The 18,080-nt window shown below is 45.0% G+C and overlaps 1 long non-coding RNA gene across 1 annotated transcript in view; it reads left to right on the top strand.

The window, feature by feature from the left end:
- The first annotated feature begins 1,069 nt into the window (after nt 1–1,069).
- Nucleotides 1,070–18,080, top strand: part of LOC309706290 — a 32,248-nt gene continuing 15,237 nt past the window's right edge. Inside the window, exons 1-2 of the long non-coding RNA XR_014276709.1 lie at nt 1,070–1,124; nt 1,616–1,655. This is a non-coding gene — a long non-coding RNA (uncharacterized lncRNA). The remainder of the gene's footprint in view (nt 1,125–1,615; nt 1,656–18,080) is intronic.

The raw sequence follows: 18,080 nt of genomic DNA on the forward strand, positions 1-18,080 counted from the left end.
CAGAGAGTGATGGTGTAAATATCGTAGAATACACACAAAAAAGTTGCTTAGGCAATTATTTGGAGATGAGCTGATCATCCAGGTGAAAACTGTATACCTTTTATATTGGACACTGTCATAATAGCACACTGCTGACATGAAAAGCTGACATGGGTATAAACCTGTTTCCATGGCAATAGTGAGCTAAAGGTCAGGCCAGGTTTCCATAAAGCTGTCATCAGATGAAGCTTCTGCAGGAGTGAGGTGATGACCATTAACTGTGTCTGTCGGACCGAGGTGTTTTGTACTTGCCGTGTCTGTGTTCTCAGCGGAAACACCAAGTGAAGCACATTAAGCAGGCAGTTATCCGGATACGGCTATGTGATGAAAACCTTGTAATGAACACATAAGCTAAGTTGAGAAATGAACACTTTTTTTTATATTATTATTCTTTTTCCAGCAACATTCGCTTGTAATTATGGCAAAGTTATTAATGGATTTATATGCAGGCACTAAAAGCAGCTGGTAAGAGAAAAATTGCCTTGTATTAACAATAAAAGAATAAGTTGATTTAAAGTTTTTCAATTCTTGATCCAGAAAACTATAGCCAGTGTGTACTTTTGAGTGTTTTTGTTTTTTGTTCAGTTTTCTTTAAGTGAAAATCCTCTCTGCTGAAAAATGAACAGGAAGCAACAAAACCTACAAATAGCTGGAGACTAGCTCAAAAGGGAGTCAGTCCCGACAGACCAACTTTACATCAGAAAATCTGAAGCCTGGTACAAAAAACACTTTGAAATGTAATTTTACTGATTATTTTCTCCCTTTCTACAACCAAATCATTAACATAACATAACATTTCAATCAAACTGCTGCAAAACTCTCTAAAGCAATAGGTCAGTCCCTGGTGACTTTAAAGACCCTTTCTCGTAATCATACTGTTCTCCTTCTCCAAACTGTTCGTCTTGGTTCTGCTGAGGTCCTGCGCACAATATACCCACAGCTTTGTCATCTGAATGTTGTAGCTCTTTACTGTCACCAGGGGGCAGTGTCACAAACAACTGCTTTGTGGGCTACAATAGACTATGTGCACGTTAGCATATGCTACTTCCGGTGCGGAAACTCCTGTGGGGAGCTTTGTTTCCGGTGTCCTATTCGCGCCCTGTTTACCGTCCAGAACAAGTTAAGCAAATTAATGAATCAAGCGGCGATTTACATTTCTATAGATGTCGTGGGCATTTACCCAATATATCTGTAAATGATGTTCATCGACTTGTCGATATTTTTCCCCCGCACCTCAGAGCAAAAGAGAAAAGGGATTCAAATGTTATATTTCTCAGTATCTGTAAACAGCGGTCCCTCGTTTATCGCGGGTGTTATGTTCTAAAAATAACCAGGGATAGGTGAAATCAAGTAGCCAATTTTATTTTTTGATGGTGCAAAACGTTTCGTAGACATCGTCGACATACAGTACTGCACTTCAGTCACACTGCTAGCGATCGATGCAGCGATTCTGTACTGTACAGGAGAGACGTCACGGAGGAGATCGTCTGCAGCGATCAGGACGCAGGACACAATGTGACGTAAAAAAAAGCATGCAAACTTTCACTAAAAAATCTGCGAAACAGCGAGGAAAAAGGTGAACCGCGTTATAGCGAGGGACCACTGTAATTTTGAAGGTAAGTCACAACATACCCTTTGTAAACACTAATGTATAGAAACCCTTACCAGCAATACTCCTTCGTTTTGTACATACCTTTTTTGGGGGGCAAAGAAAAAGCAAGAAGGTATTGGAACCGGAGAATGAACGTTTTGCGGTGCTGCAAATGCTTGCGTTTGATGCATTGCTTTGATTGTTTTGCCACTAGTACCTGGCATGCTATGCGCGAAAGTCACGTGGTCTGTCAATCTCTATTCATTTTTTGTGTGGCTTTTTTTTCACGGTTTGTTAACATGCTGTGTAGGTGTGTACTTGACTAGCTGATATCGACATAACGGGGGAACATCTGGTTTGACTATTGTTCACCTGTAGTTTGAATGCTGAACATTTGCCTGTTTAAATCATAATAACTGTCACTATACAGAGATGTGCTTCTGAATGTGGACGATGTGTCTTCTGATTTTGTAATGCAGTTCTGCTTGTGTTGAGTGATGTAAACAACTGATCGATCTAAACTCTTTAAACGTCAAAATTGATCATTTGATTTTTTTATGACACAACAGTGGTGAGTGTTCCCACCTTCTGCTCTTTGTAACTTAACGCGATCTTTCCTTTTTCCATTTTTGGACATGATTTTGGAGTATATCTTCGCAGTAGCGATTGGCCGCAAAGTAAAGCTATACCGGAAATGTACAACCCCACATCCGGTCTCAAACCAGGAAGTTAGCATTTTCTCGTGCGCAGGGTCTCACAGCTTCATCCACATCAAGCTACTTGCTATTGGGAGAACTACACAAGCACATTTGCACTGGTGCACTAGGCTTTCCATAGGCAAACAGATACAGACATGCTACCATAAAACAACCAATTCCTCTTAGCAACTTGAATGGCATCATCTTCTTTTAGAATAACCAACTGTCCCATATTTAGTATTTTTAATGGTTTTTTGGCAAAGTTGTAGGGTAGGCTCATCTGGGAGTTTAGGAAGTAAAATATACTTTTTCATTCATGTGTTTCGTAGCACTAGCCAATGTCTGTTCATCTGTTGGTGTAGCTTGCTAACCACACTAGCTAGCATTAGCTATTAACTTAGCAATTCGCAGTCTCATATTTTGTTCAGCTGTGTTCTGCAGGTGTGTCCACTTGGCTCCATCACCTCCTGTGTATACATTGTCTGTGTCTCAATCTGTTCTCCGTATGTTTTCCCTCATGTATGTGTGTGAGCTGCTGTCCTTCTGTTAGCACTGAGTCCGTTTTGCTTTATTCCTGCTTTAGCCCCCACCTATATTCCCTGTTCACACACGACTGTGTTGCTAAACACGAGTCCAACATCATCATCAATTTTGCGGATAACACAACCATCATAGGCCTCATCACAGGCAATGATGAGACGGCCTATAGAGAGGAGGTGATGGCACTGTACGAGTGGTGTCTGGAAAGTAACCTGACTCTCAACATCAGCAAAACTAGAGAGATGATAGTGGACTACCGGAAACGACCAGTCAGAGAACACCAGCCCATCCACATCAACGGTGTCAAGGTCGAAAGGGTCAGCAGCTTCAAATCCCTTGGAGACAAGATCACAGAGGATTTCTCCTGGACCCTTCACACAGACACTGCTATCAGGAAAGCTCGCCAGCGGCTTTATTTCCTGAGGAGGCTGAGGAAGTTTGGCATGAACGCCAACATCACCTCAAATTTTTACAGCTGTGCAATTGAGAGCTTGCTGACGAGCTGCATCACAGTTTGGTACAGAAGCTGCTCTGCCAGCAGCCGTAAATCACTACAGAGGGTGGTGAAGGCAGCAGAGCACATCACTGGCACGAGGCTTCCTGCCATTCAGGACATTTATCTCCAGCGATGCCTCCGTAAAGCACACAGCATCATCAAGGACCACAGCCACCCAGCACATCAGCTGTTCTCCTTGTTACCATCTGGCAGACGTTACAGGAGCCTGTCTGCTCGGACTACAAGACTCAAGAACAGTTTTTACCACCAAGCCATACGACACCTCAACCACAACACTTAAACACACACAACACAGTCCACAGGATGCACTCAGAAGCTACCCTGCAGCTTTACAAGTACTCTGTTTAATCTGCACTGGTCACTCCACTTTATTGTTATTAGGGCCCGAGCACTAAACGTGCGAAGGCCCTATTGTATCTGCTCCGTTTCTTATTATTATTATTCAGGCAAAACAAGGGCCTTTTTGAGGGCCTAAACATGCTCAAAAACTCATGAAATTTTGCACACATGCCAGGTCTGGTGAAAAATTTTGTATTTTAATGCATTTACATATGAGCACTGGAAAATGGCTCTACAGCGCCACCTATGCCTTGTTAAATGCAGCCCTACGACCACATCGTTTGAGCTACATGTATGAAATTTGGCACACATTTGTATCATGCCAAGACGAACAAAAAAGTCTTGGGGCCCATTGACGCAAACCCAACAGGAAGTCCGCCATTTGGAAGAGAAGGTGACATTTTGGCTCTAATTTTGCCATTTCCATGCCTCGAACTTTTTCGAACTCCTCCTTGGGATTTGGTCGTATAAGCTTCATCTTTGGTCAGTGTCAACTACACACCTGGGCCATGTTAAATTGCGGAGCTTTTGAGTTTTCACAATACGGTGAGGCCGTGGCGCCACGGCGAATTTCGATGACTCGCCATGAAAATCTTATTGCCTCTCATTTTGTCATAGATTTTCTGACCTTGACCAAAGTGAACACATATGATAAGGCTCCAGCCCTGAACATATTTCAACTGCCATATTTGACATCAGGGACAGCGCCACCTAGTGGGAACAGGAAATGTCATGTTTTACACTTTGGGGTACAGTATTGTGATGGGTGACATCTGCAGCCTCAAATTTCTCCAGGAAAGCCTTAAGGAGTTGGTCTTGGGTTACTGTGAAAACTGTGACTTTTCGCAAAAGGGTGTGACCCCAGCGGCATGGCGAACTTTGATGTCACGCCATGAAGAAACAAATTAGTATAACCCAATGAAATCCAGTCTGATCAGTACCAGACTTACAGGCATGATGTCAGACCCGCCCTGAACAGATTGATGTGCCCATTGTCGGGAATACGCACAGCGCCACCTAGTGGCAACAGGAAATGTCATGGCTTAAATTTTGTTGTACTGATTTTCACAGGTTCATCGTGGCCACCTCAAAAGCGGTGAATATCACCATCAGTCCTTCATGATGCTGCAGTGCGAAAATTGTGACTTTAAACTGAACGGCGCACCCTGGTGGCAACGCTGTTCACCATGAAAAATAAAGTGGCTTTTGAGGGGCTGGGAAAGTTTAAAAAGTCTTGAACTTTGGCGCACACCTCCAATGTGCTTAAGGCTTTGTTGTTATGGGATCATTTTCATTGAATATCCCAAAATGGCTCCACAGCGCCCCCTACAAAATTTCAAAATCACAGCCCCTGCTCTGTGTTTTATGTATGAGTCTGAAACCTGGTAAGCTTATAGGAGATATCAAGATGTACAAAAAAGTCTCTTGGAGCAATATCCCAAATCCAACAGGAAGTCAGCCATTTTAAAATTAATGTGCAATTTTGGCAACATTTTCCCCTCTTTTCAGGCATCGTTCTTTGACGAACTCCTCCAAGGGATTTCATCAGATTGAACTATTCTTCAGTGTGTGGAATCCAAAGACCTTTGTGTTGTTAAATTGCGAAGCTTTTTACGTTCAGGGAAACGGGGTGGTTATAGCGGCACGTGGACTCTCAATCACTCGCCAAAACGCAGTAATCTGCTGTTACTCAAAAACACAATGTCCAATCTCACCCAAAGGTCGCAGGCATAATGAGACTCGAGCTCGGAAATGTTTGTTATGCCATTTGTACATAATGGTTAGAGTGCCACCTAGTGGAATGACTAACTAATCATGAATGAATGAGTTGAAATGTTAGCTGGTGGTTAAATGCACTCCTCCTTGAATCGCTACCTTATCTTGGTGGAGGGGTTTGTGTGTCACAGGGATCCCAGGGGCTATGTTGTCTGGGGGCTTTTGCCCCCTGGTAGGGTCTCCCATGGCAAATTGGCCCTGGGTGAGGGACCAGACAAAGAGCGATTCATAAGACCCTTATGAAAAGGACACCGAGGGAACAGTTTACCCTGCCCGGGATAGGGTTACCGGGGCCTCGCCCTGGAGCCAGGCCCGGGGAGGGTGCCCGAGGGCGAGCGTCTGGTGGCCGGGCCTTAGTCCATGGAGGAGACATGGGCCCATCCTCCCGCAGGCCCACCACCCACAGGAGGTGCCATAGGGGTCGGGTGCATTGTGTGCTGGGTGGCGGCCAGGAGCGGAGGACCTGGCGGACTGACCCCCGGCTGCCAAGACTGGCAATAGGGACATGGAATGTCACCTCTCTGGTGGGGAAGGAGCCTGAGTTAGTGCGTGAGGTTGAGAGGTACCGGCTAGATATAGTCGGGCTCACCTCTACACATGGCTTGGGCTCTGGAACCAGTCTCCTGGAGAGGGGCTGGACTCTGTCTCAGTCTGGAGTTGCCCTTGGTGAGAGGCGGCGGGCTGGGGTGGGTATCCTAATATCCCCTCGGCTTGCTGCCGGTACGTTGGGGTTTTTCCCGGTGGACGAGAGGGTTTGTTCCCTGCGCCTTAGGGTCGGGGAACGGGTCCTGACTGTCATCTGCGCTTATGCGCCGAGTGGCAGTTCAGAGTACCCAGCCTTCTTAGAGTCCCTGAGGGGGGTGCTGGAGGGTGCTCCACCTGGAGACTCTGTTGTCCTGCTGGGAGACTTCAATGCTCACGTGGGTAACGACAGCGAGACCTGGAGGGGCGTGATTGGGAGGAACGGCCTCCCTGATCTGAACCCGAGCGGTGCTCTGTTATTGGACTTCTGTGCTAATCACAGTTTGGCCATAACGAACACCCTGTTCGAACATAAGAGTGTCCATAAGTGCACGTGGCACCAGGACGCTCTAGGCCGTAGGTCGATGATCGATTTTGTAATCGTATCAGCAGACCTGCGACCATATGTTCTGGACACTCGGGTAAAGAGAGGGGCTGAGCTGTCAACTGATCACCACCTGGTGGTGAGTTGGATCAGGTGGCGGGGGAAGACGCTGGACAGACCTGGTGCACCTAAACGCGTAGTGAGGGTGTGCTGGGAACGTCTAGCAGAGGCCCCAGTCCGCGAGATCTTCAACGCACACCTCCGGCAGAGCTTCAACAGCATTCCGAGGGAGACTGGGGACATTGAGTCCGAATGGACCATGTTCAGCGTCTCCATTGCCGAAGCTGCTGCATTGAGCTGCGGCCGCAAGGTGGTTGGTGCCTGCCGTGGTGGTAATCCCCGAACCAAATGGTGGACACCAGAGGTGAAGGGAGCCACTAGGCTGAAGAAGGAGTCCTATCGGGCTTGGTTAGCCTGTGGGACTCCGGAGGCAGCCGACAGGTATCGACAGGCCAAGCGGAATGCGGCTCGGGCAGTGGCTGAAGCAAAAACTCGGGTGTGGGAGGAGTTCGGAGAGGCCATGGAAAAAGACTTTCGGACTGCCTCGAAGAGATTCTGGCAAACCGTCAGACGTCTCAGGAGGGGAAAGCGGTGCTCTACCTGCACTGTGTATAGTGCTGGCGGAGCGCTGCTGACGTCGACTGAGAAAATTGTCAGGCGGTGGAAGGAATACTTCGAGGACCTCCTTAATCCCACTGACACGTCTTCCGAGGAGGAAGCAGAGTCTGGGGATGAGGGGAATGACCCGCCAATTTCCGGGGGCGAGGTCACTGAGGCAGTTAAACAACTCCTTGGTGGCAGAGCCCCTGGTGTTGATGAGGTCCGCCCCGAGTTCCTGAAGGTTCTGGACGTTGTAGGGCTGTCCTGGTTGACACGCCTCTGCAATGTTGCGTGGAGATCAGGGGCAGTACCTGTGGACTGGCAGACCGGGGTGGTGGTCCCCATCTTTAAGAAAGGGGACCGGAGGGTGTGTTCCAACTACAGGGGGATCACACTCCTCAGCCTCCCTGGGAAAGTCTATGCCAGGGTGCTGGAAAGGAGAGTTCGTCCGTTAGTCGAACCTCGGATACAGGAGGAACAATGCGGTTTCCGTCCTGGTCGCGGAACACTGGACCAGCTCTTTATCCTCTCCAGGATACTTGAGGGTGCATGGGAGTTTGCCCAACCAGTCTACATGTGTTTTGTGGACTTGGAGAAGGCATTCGACCGTGTCCCTCGGGGTGTCCTGTGGGAGGTGTTGCGGGAATATGGGGTGTCTGGCCCATTGCTACGGGCCATTCGATCCCTATACAACCGTTGCAAGAGCTTGGTTCGCATTGCCGGCAATAAGTCGGACTCGTTCCCGGTGGGTGATGGGCTCCGCCAGGGCTGCCCTTTGTCACCGGTTCTGTTCATAATTTTTATGGACAGGATTTCTAGGCGCAGCCAAGTGGTGGAGGGCTTTCGCTTTGGTGGCCTCAGAATCTCATCTCTGATTTTTGCAGATGATGTGGTTCTGTTGGCTTCATCGGGTGAGGGCCTCCAGCTCGCACTGGAACGGTTCGCAGCCGAGTGTGAAGCAGCGGGAATGAGGATCAGCACCTCCAAATCTGAGGCCATGGTTCTCAGCCGGAAAAGGGTGGAGTGCCCACTCCGGGTCGGGGATGAGTTCCTGCCCCAAGTGGAGGAGTTCAAGTATCTCGGGGTCTTGTTCGCGAGTGATGGGAGAAGGGAGCCGGAGATCGACAGACGGATTGGGGCTGCAGCTGCAGTAATGCGGACGCTGCACCGGTCCGTCGTGGTGAAGAGGGAGCTGAGTGTAAAAGCAAAGCTCTCAATTTACCGGTCGGTCTACGTCCCTACCCTCACCTATGGCCACGAGCTGTGGGTAGTGACCGAAAGAACGAGATCGCGGATACAAGCGGCAGAAATGAGCTTCCTCCGAAGGGTGGCTGGCCTCTCCCTTAGAGATAGGGTGAGAAGTTCGGCCATCCGGGAGGGGCTCAGAGTAGAGCAGCTGCTGCTCCACATCGAAAGGAGCCAGCTGAGGTGGTTCGGGCATCTGACAAGGATGCCCCCTGGGCGCCTCCTGGGTGAGGTGTTCCAGGCATGTCCCACCGGGAGGAGGCCCCGGGGCAGACCCAGGACACGCTGGAGAGATTATATCTCTCGGCTGGCCTGGGAACGCCTTGGTATTCCCCCGGATAAGCTGGAGGAGGTGGCTGGGGAGAGGGAGGTCTGGGCCTCTTTGCTTAGGCTGCTGCCCCCGCGACCCGGCCCCGGACAAAGCGGATGAGGATGGATGGATGGATGGATGGATGATTGGTTAAATGCATGAATTCCATCAATGTGACATCAGATCGGAGGTGCTGGTTTTAGGTGTTGGGCGTGGCTCGACGCGCCGGGGGTGCTCGGGCCCTCATAAGGCTGCTTGCAGCTTTAATTGATATTTATATTTAAAAGTGCGATACTGTGATTTTCTGCTGCTCATTCCTGTGCAATATCCCATCTGCCCTCCCGTCATATTTCTTTTCAAGATTTTCTTATTTAATCACTAGTGTACATATATATATATTTAGTCATATTTTCTCTTTTACCACGTCTCTCTAATATTTTGCTCCTTACTATTTTTTCTATTTTTTTATTATTTTATTTTATTATATTTTATTATATTTTCTTCTACTGTATCATGCTGCTGAGTGACTGCTGCTCGTCAAACACATTTCATTGCAATGTTAACCCTGTGCTAACTTGCATATGACAAATAAAACTGAAAACTGAAACTGAACTGTTTGGTTGGTTCACCTTTTACCAGCAAGTAAAAGCTGTGGTTTTGAGTTAGACTTCTGTCTGGTGACCCTGCATATGGGTCCACCCTTTGTCTCTCACGTGCCAGTTTCATGACAAATAACCTAGTGGTGACATGGATGTTTAAGTTTTACATTACCAAATTGCATGAATTAGTGTTACTTATAATTAAAGTCTATCACTAGAATTGAGTGGTGTGCCCGGACCCCCGAGGCATCTACATAATGCATGTCCATTTGCTAAAATGTGTTGTTACAGCCTTCTAAATAACCTTTGTTAGTGCCTGAAGATACAGCTATGTGCTGTCATTCCTCAGGTAGTTCCTACCACCTAATTGAGCTGCACTCCTCCCCATCCAGCCCCACTACCACCCACTCAAATTACCACATTCCTTCCTCCCTAACACACTCTTTACAGTTGGAAGAGAAGGAAGATAGTGACAACTTTTAGGGGAGAGAGTAAACTCTGCACAGGAAATTCCCTTACAGAGTGATAGGTGTGTGTTTTAAAGGAGATGGTGAGATGGTCACAGTACATATTGTTTCAGGGGGTTTTGTAATAATATAGAAGAGAATTGTCTGTGAATTCTAAGTAAATCTGCTATTTGAAAATAGTCATTATATTTCCATATCGTTTTAGGGAATCAATATTTTGACAGGTCTTGGGGATTTTGGTGTCCATGACAAGTTTTTTTCACTATTGTATCCAACTAATTAAAATTATATTTTTGGACCACCTGGCAAGAGATTCTTCTTCTGTCTTATCTGGCATGCTAAACCTAAGCGAACCACAAAAGAATGAATTAGGCTTGTACTTGTATCAGTGAAACATTCTCATGTTGGTTTCTTTTAGCAGACTGTCTTCTGTTAAATCTAAAATGTAAAAAAAAAAAGATCAAGCTGATTATCAAATAACCTTCATCACCACAGTATTTTACACACTGACAGCAACTCTTACATTTATTGACCTGATTACTGCAATTATCTTACATATGAACCTTCATCTTGCTTCCAGTTACAACAAACACTTTTTTATTAAAAACATAAACAGCCAAATCCTTCAAGTTTCTCCAGCCCTGTGGGCAGCACCCCAGGACAGAGAAGGGAAAACGCAAATGTCTTTGACTCAGGAAACAGGATGTCCCGGATCAGACTAGTGCCCTCAGAAAACTCAGACCACCAAACAAAGTAACTTTTTCCAAAACACAATATGGGACAATCGGAAGCTCAGGGGCCACCCAAAGCCCTTTCTCCCTTTTGATCATTCCTTCATCTGTGTCTTTGCATCTTTTCAGAAGCAAATCTGTTTCCAAGTTAAACAGACTTTCTACAAACTCATTCATAAGATGAAGAGGGATTGTGTTTTGGTTGTTAAAAACATGTAAATTTTAAACTTCCTGCAAGCAGTCCGGTGATGGATGCTTCACTATAGCTCAGTCATTTTGGTGTCCATCATTCTAATGTGTAGGCTTCTAACAAGATAAGACTCCAGTTTCTTTATTAGGAGCAGCTTTTATGCTGAGCTGAGCATTATATTGTTAGCATTAAAATTGTGATTCTTAAGGAGGAAATTACATATTGCCAAAGCTGCAAGAACATTAGTCACATTTTCTTCCGATGATTGCTGCAAAGACTGAATTTCAAAATGCAAAATCTGTAACTGACATCTTATGTACACAGGGTATTCCACGCAGCTTAAACCTCCATCCTGACAGACCATCTTTAGGGCAGAAAGTCTAAAGCCTGGTACCTATTGTAGCCAACCTTTACATGGAGGAAGTGGAAAGGAAGGCTCTTGGCTCTTTCAAAGGAAGAGTACCCAGCCACTGGTACAGATACAGTGGGGCAAAAAAGTATTTAGTCAGCCACCGATTGTGCAAGTTCCCCCACTTAAAAATGATGACAGAGGTCAGTAATTTGCACCAGAGGTGCACTTCAACTGTGAGAGACAGAATGTGAAAAAAAAAATCCATGAATCCACATGGTAGGATTTGTAAAGAATTTATTCGTAAATCAGGGTGGAAAATAAGTATTTGGTCAATAACAAAAATACAACTCAATACTTTGTAACATAACCTTTGTTGGCAATAACAGAGGTCAAACGTTTACTATAGGTCTTTACCAGGTTTGCACACACAGTAGCTGGTATTTTGGCCCATTCCTCCATGCAGATCTTCTCGAGAGCAGTGATGTTTTGGGGCTGTCGCCGAGCAACACGGACTTTCAACTCCCGCCACAGATTTTCTATGGGGTTGAGGTCTGGAGACTGGCTAGGCCACTCCAGGACTTTCAAATGCTTCTTACGGAGCCACTCCTTTGTTGCCCGGGCGGTGTGTTTTGGATCATTGTCATGTTGGAAGACCCAGCCTCGTTTCATCTTCAAAGTTCTCACTGATGGAAGGAGGTTTTGGCTCAAAATCTCACGATACATGGCCCCATTCATTCTGTCCTTAACACGGATCAGTCGTCCTGTCCCCTTGGCAGAAAAACAGCCCCATAGCATGATGTTTCCACCCCCATGCTTCACAGTAGGTATGGTGTTCTTGGGATGCAACTCAGTATTCTTCTTCCTCCAAACATGACGAGTTGAGTTTATACCAAAAAGTTCTACTTTGGTTTCATCTGACCACATGGCATTCTCCCAATCCTCTGCTGTATCATCCATGTGCTCTCTGGCAAACTTCAGACGGGCCTGGACATGCACTGGCTTCAGCAGCGGAACACGTCTGGCACTGCGGGATTTGATTCCCTGCCGTTGTAGTGTGTTACTGATGGTGACCTTTGTTACTTTGGTCCCAGCTCTCTGCAGGTCATTCACCAGGTCCCCCCGTGTGGTTCTGGGATCTTTGCTCACCGTTCTCATGATCATTTTGACCCCACGGGATGAGATCTTGCGTGGAGCCCCAGATCGAGGGAGATTATCAGTGGTCTTGTATGTCTTCCATTTTCTGATGATTGCTCCCACAGTTGATTTTTTCACACCAAGCTGCTTGCCTATTGTAGATTCACTCTTCCCAGTCTGGTGCAGGTCTACAATACTTTTCCTGGTGTCCTTCGAAAGCTCTTTGGTCTTGGCCATGGCGGAGTTTGGAGTCTGACTGTTTGAGGCTGTGGACAGGTGTCTTTTATACAGATGATGAGTTCAAACAGGTGCCATTCATACAGGTAACGAGTGGGGGACAGAAAAGCTTCTTACAGAAGACGTTACAGGTCTGTGAGAGCCAGAGATTTTCCATGTTTGAGGTGACCAAATACTTATTTTCCACCCTGATTTACGAATAAATTCTTTACAAATCCTACCATGTGGATTCATGGATTTGTTTTTCACATTCTGTCTCTCACAGTTGAAGTGTACCTCTGGTGCAAATTACTGACGTCTGTCATCATTTTCAGAATCAGAATCAGAATCAGAATACTTTATTGATCCCTGGGGGAAATTATTTTTTGTTACAGTGCTCCATTTTAAACCAACATTAAGACAAGACAGACAATACGCTAACTAAGAATAGTACAATATATACATATATATACATACATACATACATACATAAGTCACTTATAAATAAATATTTGGAAAAGAAACATGTGTAGTTGTAGCAGCATTTAAGTGGGGGAACTTGCACAATCGGTGGCTGACTAAATACTTTTTTGCCCCACTGTATGTGGATGACACCTGGGTCAAAATCAAGACACAAGAAGTGGAATCCTTCACTGCGCACATTAACGCTGTGGATAAAAACATCAAGTTCACCAGGGAAGACACAAAGGACAACTGTCTGCCTTTCCTGGACTGCGCCGTGCACATTGAAGAGAACGGCAATCTCAACATCAAAGTTTACCGGAAGCCCACACACACGGACCAGTACCTCCTCTTTGACTCCCATCACCCTTTGGAACACAAACTTGGAGTAATTAGGACCCTACACCACCGGGCAGAACATGTTCCCTCTAAGCCTGAAGGAAAAAAGAAGGAACACACACATGTAAAGGAAGCACTCAAAACGTGCGGCTATCCTAAATGGGCGTTCTTAAAGTCAGCAAAGAGGCACAGAAAAGAAGATCAGACACCAGCGAGGGAGGATAAGAAGGACAGACGCAACAACATTGTCATCCCCTATGTAGCCGGTGTATCAGAGAAACTCAGGAGAGTTTTCTCCAAGCATGACATCCCAGTGTATTTCAGACCCAGTAACACGCTCAGAAAAAAACTGGTTCACCCGAAAGACAAAACGCCAAAACACAAACTTAACAATGTGGTGTATGCTGTACATTGCAGCGAGGAATGCTCAGACCTCTACATTGGAGAGACCAAACAGCCACTTCACAAGCGCATGGCACAACACAGAAGAGCCACCTCCACAGGACAAGACTCAGCAGTCCATCTGCATCTTAAGGATAAAGGACACTCTTTCGAGGATGCCAATGTTCACATTTTGGACAGAGAGGACAGATGGTTTGAAAGAGGAGTGAAAGAAGCCATCTATGTCCACTGTGAGCGACCATCTTTGAACAGAGGCGGGGGTTTACGACACCAACTCTCTGCCATCTATAATCCAGTTTTGAGATCCCTTCCCAGACGCCTTAACGCCCACTCACATCCTGGGCCATCTGCCCTCAGGAATTCGCATGATAAGGTGGGGCCAGGTTTCACAATGAACACACCCGAAACTCTGGCTGATTGGGACCCACGCCCAGTTTCACACCTTGGCTCAGGCGATTAGAGGATCATCAGGGGGTCCTTTTGTCCCTCTGTGGGGGGATACTCCCACTAGGTTTATATCTGGGACTCTCCACCATTTGACCTTAGAACTGAAGAAGCTTCTCGGATGAGAGGTGAAACGTCTTCAAGCAACTTAAAGAAGTCCAGACACTTTTCTTCGCAAGCTCCTTTGACTACAATGACCTGGATGACTGAGAACCTTCACAGACATAAAGCCTGGTACAGAAAACACTTCAAAAACAAATTTTAGAGATTTTTTTTCTTTTTATAATCAAATCATTTAAATAACATTTCAGTCCAAAACTGTGCACTGCAATAGTTCAGTCGCCGTTAATGACTTTACAAAGCCGCGTAACAGATCCCTGCCTGGCTGTTGGTTTCTGACTCTTTACCAAACTCAGTGCAGTGCAACCTCTGTGCTCTTCATGCTGATTTTATAGTGTAGCAGTGATCTCACCGCAGGATGGCTGTAACTCTGGTGGTAGAGCAGGTCACCTACTAATCAGAAGTTTGGTGGTTCGATCAAGATCTGCATGCCAAGGCTGGCAAGATACTAACTAGTTGCTCTCTGATGCATCCATCGCAGCATGAATGTGTCTGAATGTTAGATAGAAGCACTTGCATAGAAAGAGCACAGGGATAAAGTGCTTGCATGAATGGGTGAATGAGACAAGTTGTGTAAAGCACTTTGAGTAAGTAGAAAAGCCAATTGCCCTCAATTTTTTTTAAATGGTGGAAAAAAAACAACAAATCTTCACCTTTCTAATGTGCTCTCTTTACCCATGATTCAGTGTACTGAAACTAATTGAATCTATGTTGGCAGAGCTATGACAATTAAGTGTAATGGCAGGATACAGGCTGTTGTGTCAGCATCGTGAAGAACGCCGATGAAATTATAGCCTATAACAAATTGCATTTTGTTTCATAAGAAGAAGATCAGATGCAGTTGTTGTGGTCAGCATAGCTGCATTGTACAGTTACATTTGTTGGAGATGGTGTAAGTATGCATTGTATGCACTGCACATGTGTCATAGATCTAAATCAGGATTCAGTGTAACACAAATAAACTGAAACAAATACAGTAAAACTGTGTGCCTGGAAAAACATCAAGTTCTTCTCTTTTAACACAAGCTCCAAAGTCCAATTCAACACGTCCAGAGATGCAGGAGGGCGTTTAACTGTCCATCAACAGCCACCCAGCATACGTCAAAGCCTTCAAATCTTAATGACAAAGCAGTTAAAGGAGCAATTATCTCCAAACTGACCATGTATTAGAGGACACAGAAGTAGTGATTAAGACCATAATGACTTGTTTAAAACAATTGCTTTCTCAGTATTTCTACAGAGAGGTTGGCACTTTTTGAATAGTGTCAAGTCACGTTAGCTGCCATTTGGTTAAACTCTTTGCAGTGAAGCAGTAAAACATACTTGATTGGAGGGGAAGAAATGAAATAATCACACAGAACTCTATATCTTGCATTAAATTATCTGGATTTACATTTTTCGTGTCCAGCGGCACCACAAAGGCCAATTTGAGCAGGCAGAGGAACGCAACAGGTCCCCCTGGCCTCCAAGGCCATATGATCCCTCTGCCCACAGAGGAATAAGAGTGGGCCTTTCATTTCCTCCCTGCTCTGCACTCTCTGGTGCAGATGCCTGGTTACTTTTGACTCTGTGAGTATCTGTATGTGGCTCACAGCGAGCAGATCTTAATCCACAGCGGCGGAGACCTCTCCCTGTCTGTTGTCTTTGCAGACTTGCCCCTTGCTCTTTTTTCAGCGTCAGGAGGGAAACGTTTTCCATTAGGGGAAGGAGGATGAATGGTAGCTTTGTTGGTGGGTGTTCATGTTCAGGTCTTTGAGTCCCTTATGATCACCACCACTGCACCCACCCCAAATCTCACACCTGGCATAGTTGCCTTCACTTACCTTTCTTTTAAACCTTTGCTCTCTAAAAAATAAAGTTTGTATGTATCTCTTCTTCTATCTGTTCTTGTCTGAGCCTTTTTGATCACAGGAAGTAAGAAGGACAGGGAAGCACTGGTGAACCTTTGATCCAGATGGGGCCATCTGAGAGCATGAGTAAGCCCCAAGGGCCAGGACTCAACAAAGGATTCTCAGTCCTGCAGGTCTGACCAACTTTGTTTGGTGAAGAAAAGGAAAAATTCCATCTTTTCATCTCTCACTTGTCACCATCAGCACATTTTTACTCAGAAACTCCTTTTTTGATCTCTACTCTACTACGTGCAGTGTAGTAGTAGCTTTTTTAACTTTGTGTTTAAGCACCAACCTCAGGTTGTTACTAGTTAGTGTACTGTGAATGTCCATCTCTTAAGCCTGGATAAAAGAGAGGATTGCATGAAAATCTGTGCCAAATCAAACATATGGATCCTTCCACTATGGCAGCCCCTTTGGAAATAAGGGAGAAGACCAAAGTACCTTGTTAGTTAGGCACCAAATCTGCTTGGGAAAATAGCACTTATAAAGGTGACTTTATAAATAACTGCGAGAAGTCTTGAACAAACATTTATCTTCAGTCAGCACAGCCAGTGAGTCAAAATGACTTTATTAATGTTACCAAAGTACCAGTGGAGTGCTATCAAGTCTCAAGTTAATGCTCCCAAAGAAAGTAGTCCAAAAAAAACCTGTTTAATAATTAGTCTTTTTTTTAACACAGTATGGTTGCAATGAACACTATTAAATAAACAGGACAGAAGTTAGAAAATAGAAAAATCAGTGAGAGTCAAAGGTGTACTGTACACCTCTGACTCTTATTGCACAGAAAAGTGTGGAAGCGGAAGACATAAATCAAATCAGCTAATTTACCAAAATGCCCATCAACTCCTTTAAGAAAAGATGTTGCAGGAAATGTGTCTTCAGTCAACAAGAAACAACGGAATATTTATGTCCTGCAATCATTCAACACCATATACACCTAGGTAGCTTTGTCACAACATCAGTGGTCAAAGAGGTCACAAACACCAAACCCTTTTTCATGAATGTCTGGTGGTATCCATGGATATTGCTTGGAGAAGCATGATGGATGCTGAAAGGGGTTAGAGGGAGACAAATAGTTGAGGGTCAGTTTGTTTGGGATTCTTGAGAAGAGAGAGCAGTTCACAAAGCCTTTCTAATGGGAACCAGCTGACCGTCAATAAAGCAACGGCCAGGCTGAGAATATTTGTGTTTGTTGTGGACCTTTAAGGGGGGGTCTCCTGTTTATTATGCTTAATTTTCCCAAGCGCTTCAAAAAGAAGCAAAATAAATTTTTACCCTATTGAGTTCATTGGATTTCATTGAGCTACTCTTTGGATTTTCTCAGCGTAAGAGATTTGTTGATGTAGCATAAAGTGAAAGCCTCTTGACTTGCTGACCTTGTTCAACACTTTGAGTGTAGGTTTTCTTTGGATGATGTCTTCTTTTACAGCATGAAGCTGTTATTCCAGTTACTTACGAAGCATATGATCCGCTAGGTTTTAAAATATAAGACTGCGATAAGACTAGAAGTTGATGATTTGGCAAAAGGTGTGATGGACGCATATCATGTATACATATCAAATATTTTGCCAATAATAAGTACTATAAAAATGTAATATTCACTACAGTGCAAAGGTCTTTAGCCATTCCTCCTTTATATATTTTTTAAACAGAAAAATAGGAAATAGGTGTGGCAATTTCTTAAAACGTGCAAGCATGAACGAGAATCTGGAAACATGAAGTCAAAAACATCTTTTACAGTTCTAAGGAGTCAATATTTGGTATGGCTGCCTTTATCATTCAATATAGCCTAAACCTGAAGAACATTCAAAGCTCTTCTTTGGATGTTTCTGCCTTTTTGTTCCACTCTCTGTCACGATCTGCTCTGGGGAGGCCAATAGACTGATATTTTTCCACTTTGTGTTTTTACTATCCAGTTATGCATTTTTTGCACCGACTGTGTGTTTGAGAA

This window comes from Aulonocara stuartgranti, assembly GCF_965226115.1.
Source record: "Aulonocara stuartgranti genome assembly, chromosome: 5".
Lineage (NCBI taxonomy): Eukaryota > Metazoa > Chordata > Actinopteri > Cichliformes > Cichlidae > Aulonocara > Aulonocara stuartgranti.